The sequence below is a fragment of the Hypomesus nipponensis genome, chromosome 3 (genome assembly GCF_054491055.1).
Source record: "Hypomesus nipponensis isolate SF chromosome 3, ASM5449105v1, whole genome shotgun sequence".
NCBI classification, from domain to species: domain Eukaryota; kingdom Metazoa; phylum Chordata; class Actinopteri; order Osmeriformes; family Osmeridae; genus Hypomesus; species Hypomesus nipponensis.
The window spans coordinates 402,501-422,500 of NC_140363.1; the positions used below are offsets into that span (position 1 = coordinate 402,501).

A 20,000-nucleotide genomic window follows, 5' to 3' on the forward strand; every position below is an offset into this window, starting at 1 on the left:
GGCCATACCAGCCTGGCAACGCCCAATCTCGTCTGATCTCGGAAGCTAAGTAGGGTCGGGCCTGGTTAGTACTTGGATGGGAGACCGCCTGGGAATACCAGGTGCTGTATGCTCTTTTGCTCATTCACTTAGAAACTGAAATGTTGCAATATGCACAAGTAGTCCTTCATGAAAGGGGCTGGAAGCTGTTTTCATTTTGACACGAGAGAGAGAGAGAGAGAGAGACCACCTTGCATTGTCAATTGCCAAATCTGTATATGGATAAGTAGCCTATGGTTGTCAACTTAATTCGTACGGCCATACCAGCCTGGCAACGCCCAATCTCGTCTGATCTCGGAAGCTAAGTAGGGTCGGGCCTGGTTAGTACTTGGATGGGAGACCGCCTGGGAATACCAGGTGCTGTATGCTCTTTTGCTCATTCACTTAGAAACTGAAATGTTGCAATATGCACAAGTAGTCCTTCATGAAAGGGGCTGGAAGCTGTTTTCATTTTGACACGAGAGAGAGAGAGAGAGAGAGAGACCACCTTGCATTGTCAATTGCCAAATCTGTATATGGATAAGTAGCCTATGGTTGTCAACTTAATTCGTACGGCCATACCAGCCTGGCAACGCCCAATTTTGTCTGATCTCGGAAGCTAAGTAGGGTCGGGCCTGGTTAGTACTTGGATGGGAGACCGCCTGGGAATACCAGGTGCTGTATGCTCTTTTGCTCATTCACTTAGAAACTGAAATGTTGCAATATGCACAAGTAGTCCTTCATGAAAGGGGCTGGAAGCTGTTTTCATTTTGACACGAGAGAGAGAGAGACCACCTTGCATTGTCAATTGCCAAATCTGTATATGGATAAGTAGCCTATGGTTGTCAACTTATTTCGTACGGCCATACCAGCCTGGCAACGCCCGATCTCGTCTGATCTCGGAAGCTAAGCAGGGTCGGGCCTGGTTAGTACTTGGATGGGAGACCGCCTGGGAATACCAGGTGCTGTATGCTCTTTTGCTCATTCACTTAGAAACTGAAATGTTGCAATATGCACAAGTAGTCCTTCATGAAAGGGGCTGGAAGCTGTTTTCATTTTGACACGAGAGAGAGAGAGAGAGAGAGAGACCACCTTGCATTGTCAATTGCCAAATCTGTATATGGATAAGTAGCCTATGGTTGTCAACTTATTTCGTACGGCCATACCAGCCTGGCAACGCCCGATCTCGTCTGATCTCGGAAGCTAAGCAGGGTCGGGCCTGGTTAGTACTTGGATGGGAGACCGCCTGGGAATACCATGTGCTGTATGCTCTTTTGCTCATTCACTTAGAAACTGAAATGTTGCAATATGCACAAGTAGTCCTTCATGAAAGGGGCTGGAAGCTGTTTTCATTTTGACACGAGAGCGAGAGAGAGAGACCACCTTGCATTGTCAATTGCCAAATCTGTATATGGATAAGTAGCCTATGGTTGTCAACTTATTTCGTACGGCCATACCAGCCTGGCAACGCCCGATCTCGTCTGATCTCGGAAGCTAAGCAGGGTCGGGCCTGGTTAGTACTTGGATGGGAGACCGCCTGGGAATACCAGGTGCTGTATGCTCTTTTGCTCATTCACTTAGAAACTGAAATGTTGCAATATGCACAAGTAGTCCTTCATGAAAGGGGCTGGAAGCTGTTTTCATTTTGACACGAGAGAGAGAGAGAGAGAGAGAGACCAACTTGCATTGTCAATTGCCAAATCTGTATATGGATAAGTAGCCTATGGTTGTCAACTTATTTCGTACGGCCATACCAGCCTGGCAACGCCCAATCTTGTCTGATCTCGGAAGCTAAGTAGGGTCGGGCCTGGTTAGTACTTGGATGGGAGACCGCCTGGGAATACCAGGTGCTGTATGCTCTTTTGCTCATTCACTTAGAAACTGAAATGTTGCAATATGCACAAGTAGTCCTTCATGAAAGGGGCTGGAAGCTGTTTTCATTTTGACACGAGAGAGAGAGAGAGAGAGAGAGACCACCTTGCATTGTCAATTGCCAAATCTGTATATGGATAAGTAGCCTATGGTTGTCAACTTAATTCGTACGGCCATACCAGCCTGGCAACGCCCAATCTCGTCTGATCTCGGAAGCTAAGTAGGGTCGGGCCTGGTTAGTACTTGGATGGGAGACCGCCTGGGAATACCAGGTGCTGTATGCTCTTTTGCTCATTCACTTAGAAACTGAAATGTTGCAATATGCACAAGTAGTCCTTCATGAAAGGGGCTGGAAGCTGTTTTCATTTTGACACGAGAGAGAGAGAGAGAGAGAGAGACCACCTTGCATTGTCAATTGCCAAATCTGTATATGGATAAGTAGCCTATGGTTGTCAACTTAATTCGTACGGCCATACCAGCCTGGCAACGCCCAATCTCGTCTGATCTCGGAAGCTAAGTAGGGTCGGGCCTGGTTAGTACTTGGATGGGAGACCGCCTGGGAATACCAGGTGCTGTATGCTCTTTTGCTCATTCACTTAGAAACTGAAATGTTGCAATATGCACAAGTAGTCCTTCATGAAAGGGGCTGGAAGCTGTTTTCATTTTGACACGAGAGAGAGAGAGAGAGAGAGACCACCTTGCATTGTCAATTGCCAAATCTGTATATGGATAAGTAGCCTATGGTTGTCAACTTAATTCGTACGGCCATACCAGCCTGGCAACGCCCAATTTTGTCTGATCTCGGAAGCTAAGTAGGGTCGGGCCTGGTTAGTACTTGGATGGGAGACCGCCTGGGAATACCAGGTGCTGTATGCTCTTTTGCTCATTCACATAGAAACTGAAATGTTGCAATATGCACAAGTAGTCCTTCATGAAAGGGGCTGGAAGCTGTTTTCATTTTGACACGAGAGAGAGAGAGACCACCTTGCATTGTCAATTGCCAAATCTGTATATGGATAAGTAGCCTATGGTTGTCAACTTATTTCGTACGGCCATACCAGCCTGGCAACGCCCGATCTCGTCTGATCTCGGAAGCTAAGCAGGGTCGGGCCTGGTTAGTACTTGGATGGGAGACCGCCTGGGAATACCATGTGCTGTATGCTCTTTTGCTCATTCACTTAGAAACTGAAATGTTGCAATATGCACAAGTAGTCCTTCATGAAAGGGGCTGGAAGCTGTTTTCATTTTGACACGAGAGAGAGAGACCACCTTGCATTGTCAATTGCCAAATCTGTATATGGATAAGTAGCCTATGGTTGTCAACTTAATTTCGTACGGCCATACCAGCCTGGCAACGCCCGATCTCGTCTGATCTCGGAAGCTAAGCAGGGTCGGGCCTGGTTAGTACTTGGATGGGAGACCGCCTGGGAATACCAGGTGCTGTATGCTCTTTTGCTCATTCACTTAGAAACTGAAATGTTGCAATATGCTCAAGTAGTCCTTCATGAAAGGGGCTGGAAGCTGTTTTCATTTTGACACGAGAGAGAGAGAGAGAGAGAGAGAGAGAGAGAGACCACCTTGCATTGTCAATTGCCAAATCTGTATATGGATAAGTAGCCTATGGTTGTCAACTTATTTCGTACGGCCATACCAGCCTGGCAACGCCCGATCTCGTCTGATCTCGGAAGCTAAGCAGGGTCGGGCCTGGTTAGTACTTGGATGGGAGACCGCCTGGGAATACCATGTGCTGTATGCACTTTTGCTCATTCACTTAGAAACTGAAATGTTGCAATATGCACAAGTAGTCCTTCATGAAAGGGGCTGGAAGCTGTTTTCATTTTGACACGAGAGCGAGAGAGAGAGACCACCTTGCATTGTCAATTGCCAAATCTGTATATGGATAAGTAGCCTATGGTTGTCAACTTATTTCGTACGGCCATACCAGCCTGGCAACGCCCGATCTCGTCTGATCTCGGAAGCTAAGCAGGGTCGGGCCTGGTTAGTACTTGGATGGGAGACCGCCTGGGAATACCAGGTGCTGTATGCTCTTTTGCTCATTCACTTAGAAACTGAAATGTTGCAATATGCACAAGTAGTCCTTCATGAAAGGGGCTGGAAGCTGTTTTCATTTTGACACGAGAGAGAGACCACCTTGCATTGTCAATTGCCAAATCTGTATATGGATAAGTAGCCTATGGTTGTCAACTTATTTCGTACGGCCATACCAGCCTGGCAACGCCCGATCTCGTCTGATCTCGGAAGCTAAGCAGGGTCGGGCCTGGTTAGTACTTGGATGGGAGACCGCCTGGGAATACCATGTGCTGTATGCACTTTTGCTCATTCACTTAGAAACTGAAATGTTGCAATATGCACAAGTAGTCCTTCATGAAAGGGGCTGGAAGCTGTTTTCATTTTGACACGAGAGCGAGAGAGAGAGACCACCTTGCATTGTCAATTGCCAAATCTGTATATGGATAAGTAGCCTATGGTTGTCAACTTATTTCGTACGGCCATACCAGCCTGGCAACGCCCGATCTCGTCTGATCTCGGAAGCTAAGCAGGGTCGGGCCTGGTTAGTACTTGGATGGGAGACCGCCTGGGAATACCATGTGCTGTATGCACTTTTGCTCATTCACTTAGAAACTGAAATGTTGCAATATGCACAAGTAGTCCTTCATGAAAGGGGCTGGAAGCTGTTTTCATTTTGACACGAGAGCGAGAGAGAGAGACCACCTTGCATTGTCAATTGCCAAATCTGTATATGGATAAGTAGCCTATGGTTGTCAACTTATTTCGTACGGCCATACCAGCCTGGCAACGCCCGATCTCGTCTGATCTCGGAAGCTAAGCAGGGTCGGGCCTGGTTAGTACTTGGATGGGAGACCGCCTGGGAATACCAGGTGCTGTATGCTCTTTTGCTCATTCACTTAGAAACTGAAATGTTGCAATATGCACAAGTAGTCCTTCATGAAAGGGGCTGGAAGCTGTTTTCATTTTGACACGAGAGAGAGACCACCTTGCATTGTCAATTGCCAAATCTGTATATGGATAAGTAGCCTATGGTTGTCAACTTATTTCGTACGGCCATACCAGCCTGGCAACGCCCGATCTCGTCTGATCTCGGAAGCTAAGCAGGGTCGGGCCTGGTTAGTACTTGGATGGGAGACCGCCTGGGAATACCATGTGCTGTATGCACTTTTGCTCATTCACTTAGAAACTGAAATGTTGCAATATGCACAAGTAGTCCTTCATGAAAGGGGCTGGAAGCTGTTTTCATTTTGACACGAGAGCGAGAGAGAGACCACCTTGCATTGTCAATTGCCAAATCTGTATATGGATAAGTAGCCTATGGTTGTCAACTTATTTCGTACGGCCATACCAGCCTGGCAACGCCCGATCTCGTCTGATCTCGGAAGCTAAGCAGGGTCGGGCCTGGTTAGTACTTGGATGGGAGACCGCCTGGGAATACCAGGTGCTGTATGCTCTTTTGCTCATTCACTTAGAAACTGAAATGTTGCAATATGCACAAGTAGTCCTTCATGAAAGGGGCTGGAAGCTGTTTTCATTTTGACACGAGAGAGAGAGAGAGAGAGAGAGAGACCAACTTGCATTGTCAATTGCCAAATCTGTATATGGATAAGTAGCCTATGGTTGTCAACTTATTTCGTACGGCCATACCAGCCTGGCAACGCCCAATCTTGTCTGATCTCGGAAGCTAAGTAGGGTCGGGCCTGGTTAGTACTTGGATGGGAGACCGCCTGGGAATACCAGGTGCTGTATGCTCTTTTGCTCATTCACTTAGAAACTGAAATGTTGCAATATGCACAAGTAGTCCTTCATGAAAGGGGCTGGAAGCTGTTTTCATTTTGACACGAGAGAGAGAGAGAGAGAGACCACCTTGCATTGTCAATTGCCAAATCTGTATATGGATAAGTAGCCTATGGTTGTCAACTTAATTCGTACGGCCATACCAGCCTGGCAACGCCCAATCTCGTCTGATCTCGGAAGCTAAGTAGGGTCGGGCCTGGTTAGTACTTGGATGGGAGACCGCCTGGGAATACCAGGTGCTGTATGCTCTTTTGCTCATTCACTTAGAAACTGAAATGTTGCAATATGCACAAGTAGTCCTTCATGAAAGGGGCTGGAAGCTGTTTTCATTTTGACACGAGAGAGAGAGAGAGAGAGACCACCTTGCATTGTCAATTGCCAAATCTGTATATGGATAAGTAGCCTATGGTTGTCAACTTATTTCGTACGGCCATACCAGCCTGGCAACGCCCGATCTCGTCTGATCTCGGAAGCTAAGCAGGGTCGGGCCTGGTTAGTACTTGGATGGGAGACCGCCTGGGAATACCAGGTGCTGTATGCTCTTTTGCTCATTCACTTAGAAACTGAAATGTTGCAATATGCACAAGTAGTCCTTCATGAAAGGGGCTGGAAGCTGTTTTCATTTTGACACGAGAGAGAGACCACCTTGCATTGTCAATTGCCAAATCTGTATATGGATAAGTAGCCTATGGTTGTCAACTTAATTCGTACGGCCATACCAGCCTGGCAACGCCCAATCTTGTCTGATCTCGGAAGCTAAGTAGGGTCGGGCCTGGTTAGTACTTGGATGGGAGACCGCCTGGGAATACCAGGTGCTGTATGCTCTTTTGCTCATTCACTTAGAAACTGAAATGTTGCAATATGCACAAGTAGTCCTTCATGAAAGGGGCTGGAAGCTGTTTTCATTTTGACACGAGAGAGAGAGAGAGAGAGAGAGACCACCTTGCATTGTCAATTGCCAAATCTGTATATGGATAAGTAGCCTATGGTTGTCAACTTAATTCGTACGGCCATACCAGCCTGGCAACGCCCAATCTCGTCTGATCTCGGAAGCTAAGTAGGGTCGGGCCTGGTTAGTACTTGGATGGGAGACCGCCTGGGAATACCAGGTGCTGTATGCTCTTTTGCTCATTCACTTAGAAACTGAAATGTTGCAATATGCACAAGTAGTCCTTCATGAAAGGGGCTGGAAGCTGTTTTCATTTTGACACGAGAGAGAGACCACCTTGCATTGTCAATTGCCAAATCTGTATATGGATAAGTAGCCTATGGTTGTCAACTTAATTCGTACGGCCATACCAGCCTGGCAACGCCCAATCTTGTCTGATCTCGGAAGCTAAGTAGGGTCGGGCCTGGTTAGTACTTGGATGGGAGACCGCCTGGGAATACCAGGTGCTGTATGCTCTTTTGCTCATTCACTTAGAAACTGAAATGTTGCAATATGCACAAGTAGTCCTTCATGAAAGGGGCTGGAAGCTGTTTTCATTTTGACACGAGAGAGAGACCACCTTGCATTGTCAATTGCCAAGTCTGTATATGGATAAGTAGCCTATGGTTGTCAACTTATTTCGTACGGCCATACCAGCCTGGCAACGCCCAATCTCGTCTGATCTCGGAAGCTAAGTAGGGTCGGGCCTGGTTAGTACTTGGATGGGAGACCGCCTGGGAATACCAGGTGCTGTATGCTCTTTTGCTCATTCACTTAGAAACTGAAATGTTGCAATATGCACAAGTAGTCCTTCATGAAAGGGGCTGGAAGCTGTTTTCATTTTGACACGAGAGAGAGACCACCTTGCATTGTCAATTGCCAAATCTGTATATGGATAAGTAGCCTATGGTTGTCAACTTAATTCGTACGGCCATACCAGCCTGGCAACGCCCAATCTTGTCTGATCTCGGAAGCTAAGTAGGGTCGGGCCTGGTTAGTACTTGGATGGGAGACCGCCTGGGAATACCAGGTGCTGTATGCTCTTTTGCTCATTCACTTAGAAACTGAAATGTTGCAATATGCACAAGTAGTCCTTCATGAAAGGGGCTGGAAGCTGTTTTCATTTTGACACGAGAGAGAGACCACCTTGCATTGTCAATTGCCAAATCTGTATATGGATAAGTAGCCTATGGTTGTCAACTTATTTCGTACGGCCATACCAGCCTGGCAACGCCCGATCTCGTCTGATCTCGGAAGCTAAGCAGGGTCGGGCCTGGTTAGTACTTGGATGGGAGACCGCCTGGGAATACCATGTGCTGTATGCTCTTTTGCTCATTCACTTAGAAACTGAAATGTTGCAATATGCACAAGTAGTCCTTCATGAAAGGGGCTGGAAGCTGTTTTCATTTTGACACGAGAGAGAGAGAGACCACCTTGCATTGTCAATTGCCAAATCTGTATATGGATAAGTAGCCTATGGTTGTCAACTTATTTCGTACGGCCATACCAGCCTGGCAACGCCCGATCTCGTCTGATCTCGGAAGCTAAGCAGGATCGGGCCTGGTTAGTACTTGGATGGGAGACCGCCTGGGAATACCAGGTGCTGTATGCTCTTTTGCTCATTCACTTAGAAACTGAAATGTTGCAATATGCACAAGTAGTCCTTCATGAAAGGGGCTGGAAGCTGTTTTCATTTTGACACGAGAGAGAGAGAGACCAACTTGCATTGTCAATTGCTAAATCTGTATATGGATAAGTAGCCTATGGTTGTCAACTTATTTCATACGGCCATACCAGCCTGGCAACGCCCGATCTCGTCTGATCTCGGAAACTAAGCAGGGTCGGGCCTGGTTAGTACTTGGATGGGAGACCGCCTGGGAATACCAGGTGCTGTATGCTCTTTTGCTCATTCACTTAGAAACTGAAATGTTGCAATATGCACAAGTAGTCCTTCATGAAAGGGGCTGGAAGCTGTTTTCATTTTGACACGAGAGAGAGAGAGAGAGAGAGAGAGAGACCACCTTGCATTGTCAATTGCCAAATCTGTATATGGATAAGTAGCCTATGGTTGTCAACTTAATTCGTACGGCCATACCAGCCTGGCAACGCCCAATCTCGTCTGATCTCGGAAGCTAAGTAGGGTCGGGCCTGGTTAGTACTTGGATGGGAGACCGCCTGGGAATACCAGGTGCTGTATGCTCTTTTGCTCATTCACTTAGAAACTGAAATGTTGCAATATGCACAAGTAGTCCTTCATGAAAGGGGCTGGAAGCTGTTTTCATTTTGACACGAGAGAGAGAGAGAGAGAGACCACCTTGCATTGTCAATTGCCAAATCTGTATATGGATAAGTAGCCTATGGTTGTCAACTTATTTCGTACGGCCATACCAGCCTGGCAACGCCCGATCTCGTCTGATCTCGGAAGCTAAGCAGGGTCGGGCCTGGTTAGTACTTGGATGGGAGACCGCCTGGGAATACCAGGTGCTGTATGCTCTTTTGCTCATTCACTTAGAAACTGAAATGTTGCAATATGCACAAGTAGTCCTTCATGAAAGGGGCTGGAAGCTGTTTTCATTTTGACACGAGAGAGAGACCACCTTGCATTGTCAATTGCCAAATCTGTATATGGATAAGTAGCCTATGGTTGTCAACTTAATTCGTACGGCCATACCAGCCTGGCAACGCCCAATCTTGTCTGATCTCGGAAGCTAAGTAGGGTCGGGCCTGGTTAGTACTTGGATGGGAGACCGCCTGGGAATACCAGGTGCTGTATGCTCTTTTGCTCATTCACTTAGAAACTGAAATGTTGCAATATGCACAAGTAGTCCTTCATGAAAGGGGCTGGAAGCTGTTTTCATTTTGACACGAGAGAGAGACCACCTTGCATTGTCAATTGCCAAATCTGTATATGGATAAGTAGCCTATGGTTGTCAACTTATTTCGTACGGCCATACCAGCCTGGCAACGCCCGATCTCGTCTGATCTCGGCAGCTAAGCAGGGTCGGGCCTGGTTAGTACTTGGATGGGAGACCGCCTGGGAATACCATGTGCTGTATGCTCTTTTGCTCATTCACTTAGAAACTGAAATGTTGCAATATGCACAAGTAGTCCTTCATGAAAGGGGCTGGAAGCTGTTTTCATTTTGACACGAGAGAGATAGAGACCACCTTGCATTGTCAATTGCCAAATCTGTATATGGATAAGTAGCCTATGGTTGTCAACTTAATTTCGTACGGCCATACCAGCCTGGCAACGCCAGATCTCGTCTGATCTCGGAAGCTAAGCAGGGTCGGGCCTGGTTAGTACTTGGATGGGAGACCGCCTGGGAATACCAGGTGCTGTATGCTCTTTTGCTCATTCACTTAGAAACTGAAATGTTGCAATATGCTCAAGTAGTCCTTCATGAAAGGGGCTGGAAGCTGTTTTCATTTTGACACGAGAGAGAGAGAGAGAGAGAGAGAGAGAGACCACCTTGCATTGTCAATTGCCAAATCTGTATATGGATAAGTAGCCTATGGGTGTCAACTTATTTCGTACGGCCATACCAGCCTGGCAACGCCCGATCTTGTCTGATCTCGGAAGCTAAGCAGGGTCGGGCCTGGTTAGTACTTGGATGGGAGACCGCCTGGGAATACCAGGTGCTGTATGCTCTTTTGCTCATTCACTTAGAAACTGAAATGTTGCAATATGCACAAGTAGTCCTTCATGAAAGGGGCTGGAAGCTGTTTTCATTTTGACACGAGAGAGAGAGAGAGACCACCTTGCATTGTCAATTGCCAAATCTGTATATGGATAAGTAGCCTATGGTTGTCAACTTATTTCGTTCGGCCATACCAGCCTGGCAACGCCCGATCTCGTCTGATCTCGGAAGCTAAGCAGGGTCGGGCCTGGTTAGTACTTGGATGGGAGACCGCCTGGGAATACCAGGTGCTGTATGCTCTTCACTTAGAAACTGAAATGTTGCAATATGCACAAGTAGTCCTTCATGAAAGGGGCTGGAAGCTGTTTTCATTTTGACACGAGAGAGAGAGAGACCAACTTGCATTGTCAATTGCCAAATCTGTATATGGATAAGTAGCCTATGGTTGTCAACTTATTTCGTACGGCCATACCAGCCTGGCAACGCCCGATCTCGTCTGATCTCGGAAGCTAAGTAGGGTCGGGCCTGGTTAGTACTTGGATGGGAGACCGCCTGGGAATACCATGTGCTGTATGCTCTTTTGCTCATTCACTTAGAAACTGAAATGTTGCAATATGCACAAGTAGTCCTTCATGAAAGGGGCTGGAAGCTGTTTTCATTTTGACACACGAGCGAGAGAGAGAGACCACCTTGCATTGTCAATTGCCAAATCTGTATATGGATAAGTAGCCTATGGTTGTCAACTTATTTCGTACGGCCATACCAGCCTGGCAACGCCCGATCTCGTCTGATCTCGGAAGCTAAGCAGGGTCGGGCCTGGTTAGTACTTGGATGGGAGACCGCCTGGGAATACCAGGTGCTGTATGCTCTTTTGCTCATTCACTTAGAAACTGAAATGTTGCAATATGCACAAGTAGTCCTTCATGAAAGGGGCTGGAAGCTGTTTTCATTTTGACACGAGAGAGAGAGAGAGAGAGAGAGACCACCTTGCATTGTCAATTGCCAAATCTGTATATGGATAAGTAGCCTATGGTTGTCAACTTAATTCGTACGGCCATACCAGCCTGGCAACGCCCAATCTCGTCTGATCTCGGAAGCTAAGTAGGGTCGGGCCTGGTTAGTACTTGGATGGGAGACCGCCTGGGAATACCAGGTGCTGTATGCTCTTTTGCTCATTCACTTAGAAACTGAAATGTTGCAATATGCACAAGTAGTCCTTCATGAAAGGGGCTGGAAGCTGTTTTCATTTTGACACGAGAGAGAGAGAGAGAGAGAGAGACCACCTTGCATTGTCAATTGCCAAATCTGTATATGGATAAGTAGCCTATGGTTGTCAACTTAATTCGTACGGCCATACCAGCCTGGCAACGCCCAATCTCGTCTGATCTCGGAAGCTAAGTAGGGTCGGGCCTGGTTAGTACTTGGATGGGAGACCGCCTGGGAATACCAGGTGCTGTATGCTCTTTTGCTCATTCACTTAGAAACTGAAATGTTGCAATATGCACAAGTAGTCCTTCATGAAAGGGGCTGGAAGCTGTTTTCATTTTGACACGAGAGAGAGACCACCTTGCATTGTCAATTGCCAAATCTGTATATGGATAAGTAGCCTATGGTTGTCAACTTATTTCGTACGGCCATACCAGCCTGGCAACGCCCGATCTCGTCTGATCTCGGAAGCTAAGCAGGGTCGGGCCTGGTTAGTACTTGGATGGGAGACCGCCTGGGAATACCATGTGCTGTATGCTCTTTTGCTCATTCACTTAGAAACTGAAATGTTGCAATATGCACAAGTAGTCCTTCATGAAAGGGGCTGGAAGCTGTTTTCATTTTGACACGAGAGAGAGAGAGACCACCTTGCATTGTCAATTGCCAAATCTGTATATGGATAAGTAGCCTATGGTTGTCAACTTATTTCGTACGGCCATACCAGCCTGGCAACGCCCGATCTCGTCTGATCTCGGAAGCTAAGCAGGATCGGGCCTGGTTAGTACTTGGATGGGAGACCGCCTGGGAATACCAGGTGCTGTATGCTCTTTTGCTCATTCACTTAGAAACTGAAATGTTGCAATATGCACAAGTAGTCCTTCATGAAAGGGGCTGGAAGCTGTTTTCATTTTGACACGAGAGAGAGAGAGAGACCAACTTGCATTGTCAATTGCTAAATCTGTATATGGATAAGTAGCCTATGGTTGTCAACTTATTTCATACGGCCATACCAGCCTGGCAACGCCCGATCTCGTCTGATCTCGGAAACTAAGCAGGGTCGGGCCTGGTTAGTACTTGGATGGGAGACCGCCTGGGAATACCAGGTGCTGTATGCTCTTTTGCTCATTCACTTAGAAACTGAAATGTTGCAATATGCACAAGTAGTCCTTCATGAAAGGGGCTGGAAGCTGTTTTCATTTTGACACGAGAGAGAGAGAGAGAGAGAGAGAGACCACCTTGCATTGTCAATTGCCAAATCTGTATATGGATAAGTAGCCTATGGTTGTCAACTTAATTCGTACGGCCATACCAGCCTGGCAACGCCCAATCTCGTCTGATCTCGGAAGCTAAGTAGGGTCGGGCCTGGTTAGTACTTGGATGGGAGACCGCCTGGGAATACCAGGTGCTGTATGCTCTTTTGCTCATTCACTTAGAAACTGAAATGTTGCAATATGCACAAGTAGTCCTTCATGAAAGGGGCTGGAAGCTGTTTTCATTTTGACACGAGAGAGAGAGAGAAAGAGACCACCTTGCATTGTCAATTGCCAAATCTGTATATGGATAAGTAGCCTATGGTTGTCAACTTATTTCGTACGGCCATACCAGCCTGGCAACGCCCGATCTCGTCTGATCTCGGAAGCTAAGCAGGGTCGGGCCTGGTTAGTACTTGGATGGGAGACCGCCTGGGAATACCATGTGCTGTATGCTCTTTTGCTCATTCACTTAGAAACTGAAATGTTGCAATATGCACAAGTAGTCCTTCATGAAAGGGGCTGGAAGCTGTTTTCATTTTGACACGAGAGCGAGAGAGAGAGACCACCTTGCATTGTCAATTGCCAAATCTGTATATGGATAAGTAGCCTATGGTTGTCAACTTATTTTGTACGGCCATACCAGCCTGGCAACGCCCGATCTCGTCTGATCTCGGAAGCTAAGCAGGGTCGGGCCTGGTTAGTACTTGGATGGGAGACCGCCTGGGAATACCAGGTGCTGTATGCTCTTTTGCTCATTCACTTAGAAACTGAAATGTTGCAATATGCACAAGTAGTCCTTCATGAAAGGGGCTGGAAGCTGTTTTCATTTTGACACGAGAGAGAGACCACCTTGCATTGTCAATTGCCAAATCTGTATATGGATAAGTAGCCTATGGTTGTCAACTTAATTCGTACGGCCATACCAGCCTGGCAACGCCCAATCTTGTCTGATCTCGGAAGCTAAGTAGGGTCGGGCCTGGTTAGTACTTGGATGGGAGACCGCCTGGGAATACCAGGTGCTGTATGCTCTTTTGCTCATTCACTTAGAAACTGAAATGTTGCAATATGCACAAGTAGTCCTTCATGAAAGGGGCTGGAAGCTGTTTTCATTTTGACACGAGAGAGAGACCACCTTGCATTGTCAATTGCCAAATCTGTATATGGATAAGTAGCCTATGGTTGTCAACTTATTTCGTACGGCCATACCAGCCTGGCAACGCCCGATCTCGTCTGATCTCGGCAGCTAAGCAGGGTCGGGCCTGGTTAGTACTTGGATGGGAGACCGCCTGGGAATACCATGTGCTGTATGCTCTTTTGCTCATTCACTTAGAAACTGAAATGTTGCAATATGCACAAGTAGTCCTTCATGAAAGGGGCTGGAAGCTGTTTTCATTTTGACACGAGAGAGATAGAGACCACCTTGCATTGTCAATTGCCAAATCTGTATATGGATAAGTAGCCTATGGTTGTCAACTTAATTTCGTACGGCCATACCAGCCTGGCAACGCCAGATCTCGTCTGATCTCGGAAGCTAAGCAGGGTCGGGCCTGGTTAGTACTTGGATGGGAGACCGCCTGGGAATACCAGGTGCTGTATGCTCTTTTGCTCATTCACTTAGAAACTGAAATGTTGCAATATGCTCAAGTAGTCCTTCATGAAAGGGGCTGGAAGCTGTTTTCATTTTGACACGAGAGAGAGAGAGAGAGAGAGAGAGAGAGACCACCTTGCATTGTCAATTGCCAAATCTGTATATGGATAAGTAGCCTATGGGTGTCAACTTATTTCGTACGGCCATACCAGCCTGGCAACGCCCGATCTTGTCTGATCTCGGAAGCTAAGCAGGGTCGGGCCTGGTTAGTACTTGGATGGGAGACCGCCTGGGAATACCAGGTGCTGTATGCTCTTTTGCTCATTCACTTAGAAACTGAAATGTTGCAATATGCACAAGTAGTCCTTCATGAAAGGGGCTGGAAGCTGTTTTCATTTTGACACGAGAGAGAGAGAGAGACCACCTTGCATTGTCAATTGCCAAATCTGTATATGGATAAGTAGCCTATGGTTGTCAACTTATTTCGTTCGGCCATACCAGCCTGGCAACGCCCGATCTCGTCTGATCTCGGAAGCTAAGCAGGGTCGGGCCTGGTTAGTACTTGGATGGGAGACCTCCTGGGAATACCAGGTGCTGTATGCTCTTCACTTAGAAACTGAAATGTTGCAATATGCACAAGTAGTCCTTCATGAAAGGGGCTGGAAGCTGTTTTCATTTTGACACGAGAGAGAGAGAGACCAACTTGCATTGTCAATTGCCAAATCTGTATATGGATAAGTAGCCTATGGTTGTCAACTTATTTCGTACGGCCATACCAGCCTGGCAACGCCCGATCTCGTCTGATCTCGGAAGCTAAGTAGGGTCGGGCCTGGTTAGTACTTGGATGGGAGACCGCCTGGGAATACCATGTGCTGTATGCTCTTTTGCTCATTCACTTAGAAACTGAAATGTTGCAATATGCACAAGTAGTCCTTCATGAAAGGGGCTGGAAGCTGTTTTCATTTTGACACACGAGCGAGAGAGAGAGACCACCTTGCATTGTCAATTGCCAAATCTGTATATGGATAAGTAGCCTATGGTTGTCAACTTATTTCGTACGGCCATACCAGCCTGGCAACGCCCGATCTCGTCTGATCTCGGAAGCTAAGCAGGGTCGGGCCTGGTTAGTACTTGGATGGGAGACCGCCTGGGAATACCAGGTGCTGTATGCTCTTTTGCTCATTCACTTAGAAACTGAAATGTTGCAATATGCACAAGTAGTCCTTCATGAAAGGGGCTGGAAGCTGTTTTCATTTTGACACGAGAGAGAGACCACCTTGCATTGTCAATTGGCAAATCTGTATATGGATAAGTAGCCTATGGTTGTCAACTTAATTCGTACGGCCATACCAGCCTGGCAACGCCCAATTTTGTCTGATCTCGGAAGCTAAGTAGGGTCGGGCCTGGTTAGTACTTGGATGGGAGACCGCGTGGGAATACCAGGTGCTGTATGCTCTTTTGCTCATTCACTTAGAAACTGAAATGTTGCAATATGCACAAGTAGTCCTTCATGAAAGGGGCTGGAAGCTGTTTTCATTTTGACACGAGAGAGAGAGAGACCACCTTGCATTGTCAATTGCCAAATCTGTATATGGATAAGTAGCCTATGGTTGTCAACTTATTTCGTACGGCCATACCAGCCTGGCAACGCCCGATCTCGTCTGATCTCGGAAGCTAAGCAGGGTCGGGCCTGGTTAGTACTTGGATGGGAGACCGCCTGGGAATACCATGTGCTGTATGCTCTTTTGCTCATTCACTTAGAAACTGAAATGTTGCAATATGCACAAGTAGTCCTTCATGAAAGGGGCTGGAAGCTGTTTTCATTTTGACACGAGAGAGAGAGAGACCACCTTGCATTGTCAATTGCCAAATCTGTATATGGATAAGTAGCCTATGGTTGTCAACTTAATTTCGTACGGCCATACCAGCCTGGCAACGCCCGATCTCGTCTGATCTCGGAAGCTAAGCAGGGTCGGGCCTGGTTAGTACTTGGATGGGAGACCGCCTGGGAATACCAGGTGCTGTATGCTCTTTTGCTCATTCACTTAGAAACTGAAATGTTGCAATATGCTCAAGTAGTCCTTCATGAAAGGGGCTGGAAGCTGTTTTCATTTTGACACGAGAGAGAGAGAGAGAGAGAGACCACCTTGCATTGTCAATTGCCAAATCTGTATATGGATAAGTAGCCTATGGTTGTCAACTTATTTCGTACGGCCATACCAGCCTGGCAACGCCCGATCTTGTCTGATCTCGGAAGCTAAGCAGGCTCGGGACTGGTTAGTACTTGGATGGGAGACCGCCTGGGAATACCAGGTGCTGTATGCTCTTTTGCTCATTCACTTAGAAACTGAAATGTTGCAATATGCACAAGTAGTCCTTCATGAAAGGGGCTGGAAGCTGTTTTCATTTTGACACGAGAGAGAGAGAGACCACCTTGCATTGTCAATTGCCAAATCTGTATATGGATAAGTAGCCTATGGTTGTCAACTTATTTCGTACGGCCATACCAGCCTGGCAACGCCCGATCTCGTCTGATCTCGGAAGCTAAGCAGGGTCGGGCCTGGTTAGTACTTGGATGGGAGACCGCCTGGGAATACCAGGTGCTGTATGCTCTTTTGCTCATTCACTTAGAAACTGAAATGTTGCAATATGCACAAGTAGTCCTTCATGAAAGGGGCTGGAAGCTGTTTTCATTTTGACACGAGAGAGAGACCACCTTGCATTGTCAATTGCCAAATCTGTATATGGATAAGTAGCCTATGGTTGTCAACTTAATTCGTACGGCCATACCAGCCTGGCAACGCCCAATTTTGTCTGATCTCGGAAGCTAAGTAGGGTCGGGCCTGGTTAGTACTTGGATGGGAGACCGCCTGGGAATACCAGGTGCTGTATGCTCTTTTGCTCATTCACTTAGAAACTGAAATGTTGCAATATGCACAAGTAGTCCTTCATGAAAGGGGCTGGAAGCTGTTTTCATTTTGACACGAGAGAGAGAGAGACCACCTTGCATTGTCAATTGCCAAATCTGTATATGGATAAGTAGCCTATGGTTGTCAACTTATTTCGTACGGCCATACCAGCCTGGCAACGCCCGATCTCGTCTGATCTCGGAAGCTAAGCAGGGTCGGGCCTGGTTAGTACTTGGATGGGAGACCGCCTGGGAATACCATGTGCTGTATGCTCTTTTGCTCATTCACTTAGAAACTGAAATGTTGCAATATGCACAAGTAGTCCTTCATGAAAGGGGCTGGAAGCTGTTTTCATTTTGACACGAGAGAGAGAGAGACCACCTTGCATTGTCAATTGCCAAATCTGTATATGGATAAGTAGCCTATGGTTGTCAACTTAATTTCGTACGGCCATACCAGCCTGGCAACGCCCGATCTCGTCTGATCTCGGAAGCTAAGCAGGGTCGGGCCTGGTTAGTACTTGGATGGGAGACCGCCTGGGAATACCAGGTGCTGTATGCTCTTTTGCTCATTCACTTAGAAACTGAAATGTTGCAATATGCTCAAGTAGTCCTTCATGAAAGGGGCTGGAAGCTGTTTTCATTTTGACACGAGAGAGAGAGAGAGAGAGAGAGAGAGAGACCACCTTGCATTGTCAATTGCCAAATCTGTATATGGATAAGTAGCCTATGGTTGTCAACTTATTTCGTACGGCCATACCAGCCTGGCAACGCCCGATCTTGTCTGATCTCGGAAGCTAAGCAGGGTCGGGCCTGGTTAGTACTTGGATGGGAGACCGCCTGGGAATACCAGGTGCTGTATGCTCTTTTGCTCATTCACTTAGAAACTGAAATGTTGCAATATGCACAAGTAGTCCTTCATGAAAGGGGCTGGAAGCTGTTTTCATTTTGACACGAGAGAGAGAGAGACCACCTTGCATTGTCAATTGCCAAATCTGTATATGGATAAGTAGCCTATGGTTGTCAACTTATTTCGTACGGCCATACCAGCCTGGCAACGCCCGATCTCGTCTGATCTCGGAAGCTAAGCAGGGTCGGGCCTGGTTAGTACTTGGATGGGAGACCGCCTGGGAATACCAGGTGCTGTATGCTCTTTTGCTCATTCACTTAGAAACTGAAATGTTGCAATATGCACAAGTAGTCCTTCATGAAAGGGGCTGGAAGCTGTTTTCATTTTGACACGAGAGAGAGACCACCTTGCATTGTCAATTGCCAAATCTGTATATGGATAAGTAGCCTATGGTTGTCAACTTAATTCGTACGGCCATACCAGCCTGGCAACGCCCAATCTTGTCTGATCTCGGAAGCTAAGTAGGGTCGGGCCTGGTTAGTACTTGGATGGGAGACCGCCTGGGAATACCAGGTGCTGTATGCTCTTTTGCTCATTCACTTAGAAACTGAAATGTTGCAATATGCACAAGTAGTCCTTCATGAAAGGGGCTGGAAGCTGTTTTCATTTTGACACGAGAGAGAGACCACCTTGCATTGTCAATTGCCAAATCTGTATATGGATAAGTAGCCTATGGTTGTCAACTTATTTCGTACGGCCATACCAGCCTGGCAACGCCCGATCTCGTCTGATCTCGGAAGCTAAGCAGGGTCGGGCCTGGTTAGTACTTGGATGGGAGACCGCCTGGGAATACCATGTGCTGTATGCTCTTTTGCTCATTCACTTAGAAACTGAAATGTTGCAATATGCACAAGTAGTCCTTCATGAAAGGGGCTGGAAGCTGTTTTCATTTTGACACGAGAGAGAGAGAGACCACCTTGCATTGTCAATTGCCAAATCTGTATATGGATAAGTAGCCTATGGTTGTCAACTTAATTTCGTACGGCCATACCAGCCTGGCAACGCCCGATCTCGTCTGATCTCGGAAGCTAAGCAGGGTCGGGCCTGGTTAGTACTTGGATGGGAGACCGCCTGGGAATACCAGGTGCTGTATGCTCTTTTGCTCATTCACTTAGAAACTGAAATGTTGCAATATGCTCAAGTAGTCCTTCATGAAAGGGGCTGGAAGCTGTTTTCATTTTGACACGAGAGAGAGAGAGAGAGAGAGAGAGAGAGAGAGAGACCACCTTGCATTGTCAATTGCCAAATCTGTATATGGATAAGTAGCCTATGGTTGTCAACTTATTTCGTACGGCCATACCAGCCTGGCAACGCCCGATCTTGTCTGATCTCGGAAGCTAAGCAGGGTCGGGCCTGGTTAGTACTTGGATGGGAGACCGCCTGGGAATACCAGGTGCTGTATGCTCTTTTGCTCATTCACTTAGAAACGGAAATGTTGCAATATGCACAAGTAGTCCTTCATGAAAGGGGCTGGAAGCTGTTTTCATTTTGACACGAGAGAGAGAGACCACCTTGCATTGTCAATTGCCAAATCTGTATATGGATAAGTAGCCTATGGTTGTCAACTTATTTCGTACGGCCATACCAGCCTGGCAACGCCCGATCTCGTCTGATCTCGGAAGCTAAGCAGGGTCGGGCCTGGTTAGTACTTGGATGGGAGACCGCCTGGGAATACCAGGTGCTGTATGCTCTTTTGCTCATTCACTTAGAAACTGAAATGTTGCAATATGCACAAGTAGTCCTTCATGAAAGGGGCTGGAAGCTGTTTTCATTTTGACACGAGAGAGAGACCACCTTGCATTGTCAATTGCCAAATCTGTATATGGATAAGTAGCCTATGGTTGTCAAC

At 47.0% G+C, this 20,000-nt stretch overlaps 30 non-coding genes and 39 pseudogenes across 30 annotated transcripts; all 69 read left to right on the plus strand.

Moving 5' to 3' along the window:
- The window catches only part of LOC146296960 (5S ribosomal RNA), a 119-nt pseudogene extending 6 nt beyond the window's left edge, over positions 1–113 (plus strand).
- A 176-nt stretch (positions 114–289) lies between these two features.
- On the plus strand, positions 290–408 carry LOC146296961 (5S ribosomal RNA; annotated as a pseudogene).
- A 178-nt stretch (positions 409–586) lies between these two features.
- On the plus strand, positions 587–705 carry LOC146296962 (5S ribosomal RNA; annotated as a pseudogene).
- A 168-nt stretch (positions 706–873) lies between these two features.
- LOC146296963 (5S ribosomal RNA) lies at positions 874–992 on the plus strand. Its single transcript, XR_014741074.1, has one exon. It is a non-coding gene; the product is annotated as a 5S ribosomal RNA (ribosomal RNA).
- Positions 993–1,170: 178 nt separating this feature from the next.
- LOC146296964 (5S ribosomal RNA) lies at positions 1,171–1,289 on the plus strand (annotated as a pseudogene).
- Positions 1,290–1,461: 172 nt separating this feature from the next.
- Positions 1,462–1,580, plus strand: LOC146296965 (5S ribosomal RNA). The gene has a single exon (XR_014741149.1). It is a non-coding gene; the product is annotated as a 5S ribosomal RNA (ribosomal RNA).
- A 178-nt stretch (positions 1,581–1,758) lies between these two features.
- On the plus strand, positions 1,759–1,877 carry LOC146296966 (5S ribosomal RNA; annotated as a pseudogene).
- A 178-nt stretch (positions 1,878–2,055) lies between these two features.
- On the plus strand, positions 2,056–2,174 carry LOC146296967 (5S ribosomal RNA; annotated as a pseudogene).
- A 178-nt stretch (positions 2,175–2,352) lies between these two features.
- Positions 2,353–2,471, plus strand: LOC146296968 (5S ribosomal RNA; annotated as a pseudogene).
- Positions 2,472–2,647: 176 nt separating this feature from the next.
- On the plus strand, positions 2,648–2,766 carry LOC146296969 (5S ribosomal RNA; annotated as a pseudogene).
- A 168-nt stretch (positions 2,767–2,934) lies between these two features.
- Positions 2,935–3,053, plus strand: LOC146296970 (5S ribosomal RNA; annotated as a pseudogene).
- Positions 3,054–3,220: 167 nt separating this feature from the next.
- LOC146296971 (5S ribosomal RNA) lies at positions 3,221–3,339 on the plus strand. The gene has a single exon (XR_014741260.1). It is a non-coding gene; the product is annotated as a 5S ribosomal RNA (ribosomal RNA).
- A 188-nt stretch (positions 3,340–3,527) lies between these two features.
- LOC146296972 (5S ribosomal RNA) lies at positions 3,528–3,646 on the plus strand (annotated as a pseudogene).
- A 172-nt stretch (positions 3,647–3,818) lies between these two features.
- LOC146296973 (5S ribosomal RNA) lies at positions 3,819–3,937 on the plus strand. The gene has a single exon (XR_014741371.1). It is a non-coding gene; the product is annotated as a 5S ribosomal RNA (ribosomal RNA).
- A 164-nt stretch (positions 3,938–4,101) lies between these two features.
- LOC146296974 (5S ribosomal RNA) lies at positions 4,102–4,220 on the plus strand (annotated as a pseudogene).
- A 172-nt stretch (positions 4,221–4,392) lies between these two features.
- LOC146296975 (5S ribosomal RNA) lies at positions 4,393–4,511 on the plus strand (annotated as a pseudogene).
- Positions 4,512–4,683: 172 nt separating this feature from the next.
- Positions 4,684–4,802, plus strand: LOC146296976 (5S ribosomal RNA). Its single transcript, XR_014741482.1, has one exon. It is a non-coding gene; the product is annotated as a 5S ribosomal RNA (ribosomal RNA).
- A 164-nt stretch (positions 4,803–4,966) lies between these two features.
- Positions 4,967–5,085, plus strand: LOC146296977 (5S ribosomal RNA; annotated as a pseudogene).
- Positions 5,086–5,255: 170 nt separating this feature from the next.
- On the plus strand, positions 5,256–5,374 carry LOC146296978 (5S ribosomal RNA). Its single transcript, XR_014741525.1, has one exon. It is a non-coding gene; the product is annotated as a 5S ribosomal RNA (ribosomal RNA).
- A 180-nt stretch (positions 5,375–5,554) lies between these two features.
- Positions 5,555–5,673, plus strand: LOC146296979 (5S ribosomal RNA; annotated as a pseudogene).
- A 174-nt stretch (positions 5,674–5,847) lies between these two features.
- On the plus strand, positions 5,848–5,966 carry LOC146296980 (5S ribosomal RNA; annotated as a pseudogene).
- Positions 5,967–6,140: 174 nt separating this feature from the next.
- On the plus strand, positions 6,141–6,259 carry LOC146296981 (5S ribosomal RNA). Its single transcript, XR_014741529.1, has one exon. It is a non-coding gene; the product is annotated as a 5S ribosomal RNA (ribosomal RNA).
- Positions 6,260–6,423: 164 nt separating this feature from the next.
- Positions 6,424–6,542, plus strand: LOC146296982 (5S ribosomal RNA; annotated as a pseudogene).
- Positions 6,543–6,720: 178 nt separating this feature from the next.
- LOC146296983 (5S ribosomal RNA) lies at positions 6,721–6,839 on the plus strand (annotated as a pseudogene).
- Positions 6,840–7,003: 164 nt separating this feature from the next.
- On the plus strand, positions 7,004–7,122 carry LOC146296984 (5S ribosomal RNA; annotated as a pseudogene).
- A 164-nt stretch (positions 7,123–7,286) lies between these two features.
- On the plus strand, positions 7,287–7,405 carry LOC146296985 (5S ribosomal RNA; annotated as a pseudogene).
- A 164-nt stretch (positions 7,406–7,569) lies between these two features.
- Positions 7,570–7,688, plus strand: LOC146296986 (5S ribosomal RNA; annotated as a pseudogene).
- Positions 7,689–7,852: 164 nt separating this feature from the next.
- On the plus strand, positions 7,853–7,971 carry LOC146296987 (5S ribosomal RNA; annotated as a pseudogene).
- Positions 7,972–8,139: 168 nt separating this feature from the next.
- On the plus strand, positions 8,140–8,258 carry LOC146296988 (5S ribosomal RNA). Its single transcript, XR_014746044.1, has one exon. It is a non-coding gene; the product is annotated as a 5S ribosomal RNA (ribosomal RNA).
- Positions 8,259–8,426: 168 nt separating this feature from the next.
- LOC146296989 (5S ribosomal RNA) lies at positions 8,427–8,545 on the plus strand. The gene has a single exon (XR_014746660.1). It is a non-coding gene; the product is annotated as a 5S ribosomal RNA (ribosomal RNA).
- A 182-nt stretch (positions 8,546–8,727) lies between these two features.
- On the plus strand, positions 8,728–8,846 carry LOC146296990 (5S ribosomal RNA; annotated as a pseudogene).
- A 174-nt stretch (positions 8,847–9,020) lies between these two features.
- On the plus strand, positions 9,021–9,139 carry LOC146296991 (5S ribosomal RNA). Its single transcript, XR_014741537.1, has one exon. It is a non-coding gene; the product is annotated as a 5S ribosomal RNA (ribosomal RNA).
- A 164-nt stretch (positions 9,140–9,303) lies between these two features.
- On the plus strand, positions 9,304–9,422 carry LOC146296992 (5S ribosomal RNA; annotated as a pseudogene).
- Positions 9,423–9,586: 164 nt separating this feature from the next.
- LOC146296993 (5S ribosomal RNA) lies at positions 9,587–9,705 on the plus strand (annotated as a pseudogene).
- A 169-nt stretch (positions 9,706–9,874) lies between these two features.
- On the plus strand, positions 9,875–9,993 carry LOC146296994 (5S ribosomal RNA). The gene has a single exon (XR_014739583.1). It is a non-coding gene; the product is annotated as a 5S ribosomal RNA (ribosomal RNA).
- Positions 9,994–10,177: 184 nt separating this feature from the next.
- On the plus strand, positions 10,178–10,296 carry LOC146296995 (5S ribosomal RNA). Its single transcript, XR_014738230.1, has one exon. It is a non-coding gene; the product is annotated as a 5S ribosomal RNA (ribosomal RNA).
- Positions 10,297–10,466: 170 nt separating this feature from the next.
- LOC146296996 (5S ribosomal RNA) lies at positions 10,467–10,585 on the plus strand. The gene has a single exon (XR_014738692.1). It is a non-coding gene; the product is annotated as a 5S ribosomal RNA (ribosomal RNA).
- Positions 10,586–10,744: 159 nt separating this feature from the next.
- LOC146296997 (5S ribosomal RNA) lies at positions 10,745–10,863 on the plus strand (annotated as a pseudogene).
- A 172-nt stretch (positions 10,864–11,035) lies between these two features.
- Positions 11,036–11,154, plus strand: LOC146296998 (5S ribosomal RNA). Its single transcript, XR_014741558.1, has one exon. It is a non-coding gene; the product is annotated as a 5S ribosomal RNA (ribosomal RNA).
- Positions 11,155–11,332: 178 nt separating this feature from the next.
- On the plus strand, positions 11,333–11,451 carry LOC146296999 (5S ribosomal RNA; annotated as a pseudogene).
- Positions 11,452–11,629: 178 nt separating this feature from the next.
- Positions 11,630–11,748, plus strand: LOC146297000 (5S ribosomal RNA; annotated as a pseudogene).
- A 164-nt stretch (positions 11,749–11,912) lies between these two features.
- LOC146297001 (5S ribosomal RNA) lies at positions 11,913–12,031 on the plus strand (annotated as a pseudogene).
- Positions 12,032–12,199: 168 nt separating this feature from the next.
- On the plus strand, positions 12,200–12,318 carry LOC146297002 (5S ribosomal RNA). The gene has a single exon (XR_014746165.1). It is a non-coding gene; the product is annotated as a 5S ribosomal RNA (ribosomal RNA).
- Positions 12,319–12,488: 170 nt separating this feature from the next.
- Positions 12,489–12,607, plus strand: LOC146297003 (5S ribosomal RNA). The gene has a single exon (XR_014746662.1). It is a non-coding gene; the product is annotated as a 5S ribosomal RNA (ribosomal RNA).
- A 180-nt stretch (positions 12,608–12,787) lies between these two features.
- LOC146297004 (5S ribosomal RNA) lies at positions 12,788–12,906 on the plus strand (annotated as a pseudogene).
- A 174-nt stretch (positions 12,907–13,080) lies between these two features.
- LOC146297005 (5S ribosomal RNA) lies at positions 13,081–13,199 on the plus strand (annotated as a pseudogene).
- A 172-nt stretch (positions 13,200–13,371) lies between these two features.
- Positions 13,372–13,490, plus strand: LOC146297006 (5S ribosomal RNA). Its single transcript, XR_014746542.1, has one exon. It is a non-coding gene; the product is annotated as a 5S ribosomal RNA (ribosomal RNA).
- A 164-nt stretch (positions 13,491–13,654) lies between these two features.
- On the plus strand, positions 13,655–13,773 carry LOC146297007 (5S ribosomal RNA; annotated as a pseudogene).
- A 164-nt stretch (positions 13,774–13,937) lies between these two features.
- LOC146297008 (5S ribosomal RNA) lies at positions 13,938–14,056 on the plus strand (annotated as a pseudogene).
- A 169-nt stretch (positions 14,057–14,225) lies between these two features.
- LOC146297009 (5S ribosomal RNA) lies at positions 14,226–14,344 on the plus strand. Its single transcript, XR_014739605.1, has one exon. It is a non-coding gene; the product is annotated as a 5S ribosomal RNA (ribosomal RNA).
- A 184-nt stretch (positions 14,345–14,528) lies between these two features.
- On the plus strand, positions 14,529–14,647 carry LOC146297010 (5S ribosomal RNA). The gene has a single exon (XR_014738241.1). It is a non-coding gene; the product is annotated as a 5S ribosomal RNA (ribosomal RNA).
- Positions 14,648–14,817: 170 nt separating this feature from the next.
- On the plus strand, positions 14,818–14,936 carry LOC146297011 (5S ribosomal RNA). The gene has a single exon (XR_014738120.1). It is a non-coding gene; the product is annotated as a 5S ribosomal RNA (ribosomal RNA).
- A 159-nt stretch (positions 14,937–15,095) lies between these two features.
- LOC146297012 (5S ribosomal RNA) lies at positions 15,096–15,214 on the plus strand (annotated as a pseudogene).
- Positions 15,215–15,386: 172 nt separating this feature from the next.
- LOC146297013 (5S ribosomal RNA) lies at positions 15,387–15,505 on the plus strand. Its single transcript, XR_014741572.1, has one exon. It is a non-coding gene; the product is annotated as a 5S ribosomal RNA (ribosomal RNA).
- A 164-nt stretch (positions 15,506–15,669) lies between these two features.
- Positions 15,670–15,788, plus strand: LOC146297014 (5S ribosomal RNA; annotated as a pseudogene).
- A 168-nt stretch (positions 15,789–15,956) lies between these two features.
- On the plus strand, positions 15,957–16,075 carry LOC146297015 (5S ribosomal RNA; annotated as a pseudogene).
- A 169-nt stretch (positions 16,076–16,244) lies between these two features.
- LOC146297016 (5S ribosomal RNA) lies at positions 16,245–16,363 on the plus strand. Its single transcript, XR_014741582.1, has one exon. It is a non-coding gene; the product is annotated as a 5S ribosomal RNA (ribosomal RNA).
- Positions 16,364–16,539: 176 nt separating this feature from the next.
- On the plus strand, positions 16,540–16,658 carry LOC146297017 (5S ribosomal RNA). Its single transcript, XR_014739826.1, has one exon. It is a non-coding gene; the product is annotated as a 5S ribosomal RNA (ribosomal RNA).
- Positions 16,659–16,826: 168 nt separating this feature from the next.
- LOC146297018 (5S ribosomal RNA) lies at positions 16,827–16,945 on the plus strand. Its single transcript, XR_014741589.1, has one exon. It is a non-coding gene; the product is annotated as a 5S ribosomal RNA (ribosomal RNA).
- A 164-nt stretch (positions 16,946–17,109) lies between these two features.
- On the plus strand, positions 17,110–17,228 carry LOC146297019 (5S ribosomal RNA; annotated as a pseudogene).
- A 168-nt stretch (positions 17,229–17,396) lies between these two features.
- LOC146297020 (5S ribosomal RNA) lies at positions 17,397–17,515 on the plus strand (annotated as a pseudogene).
- A 169-nt stretch (positions 17,516–17,684) lies between these two features.
- LOC146297021 (5S ribosomal RNA) lies at positions 17,685–17,803 on the plus strand. The gene has a single exon (XR_014741592.1). It is a non-coding gene; the product is annotated as a 5S ribosomal RNA (ribosomal RNA).
- A 184-nt stretch (positions 17,804–17,987) lies between these two features.
- Positions 17,988–18,106, plus strand: LOC146297022 (5S ribosomal RNA). Its single transcript, XR_014738263.1, has one exon. It is a non-coding gene; the product is annotated as a 5S ribosomal RNA (ribosomal RNA).
- A 168-nt stretch (positions 18,107–18,274) lies between these two features.
- On the plus strand, positions 18,275–18,393 carry LOC146297023 (5S ribosomal RNA). Its single transcript, XR_014741597.1, has one exon. It is a non-coding gene; the product is annotated as a 5S ribosomal RNA (ribosomal RNA).
- Positions 18,394–18,557: 164 nt separating this feature from the next.
- Positions 18,558–18,676, plus strand: LOC146297024 (5S ribosomal RNA; annotated as a pseudogene).
- A 164-nt stretch (positions 18,677–18,840) lies between these two features.
- On the plus strand, positions 18,841–18,959 carry LOC146297025 (5S ribosomal RNA; annotated as a pseudogene).
- A 169-nt stretch (positions 18,960–19,128) lies between these two features.
- LOC146297026 (5S ribosomal RNA) lies at positions 19,129–19,247 on the plus strand. The gene has a single exon (XR_014741602.1). It is a non-coding gene; the product is annotated as a 5S ribosomal RNA (ribosomal RNA).
- Positions 19,248–19,437: 190 nt separating this feature from the next.
- LOC146297027 (5S ribosomal RNA) lies at positions 19,438–19,556 on the plus strand. Its single transcript, XR_014738274.1, has one exon. It is a non-coding gene; the product is annotated as a 5S ribosomal RNA (ribosomal RNA).
- Positions 19,557–19,722: 166 nt separating this feature from the next.
- LOC146297028 (5S ribosomal RNA) lies at positions 19,723–19,841 on the plus strand. The gene has a single exon (XR_014741605.1). It is a non-coding gene; the product is annotated as a 5S ribosomal RNA (ribosomal RNA).
- The last annotated feature ends 159 nt before the right edge of the window (positions 19,842–20,000 follow it).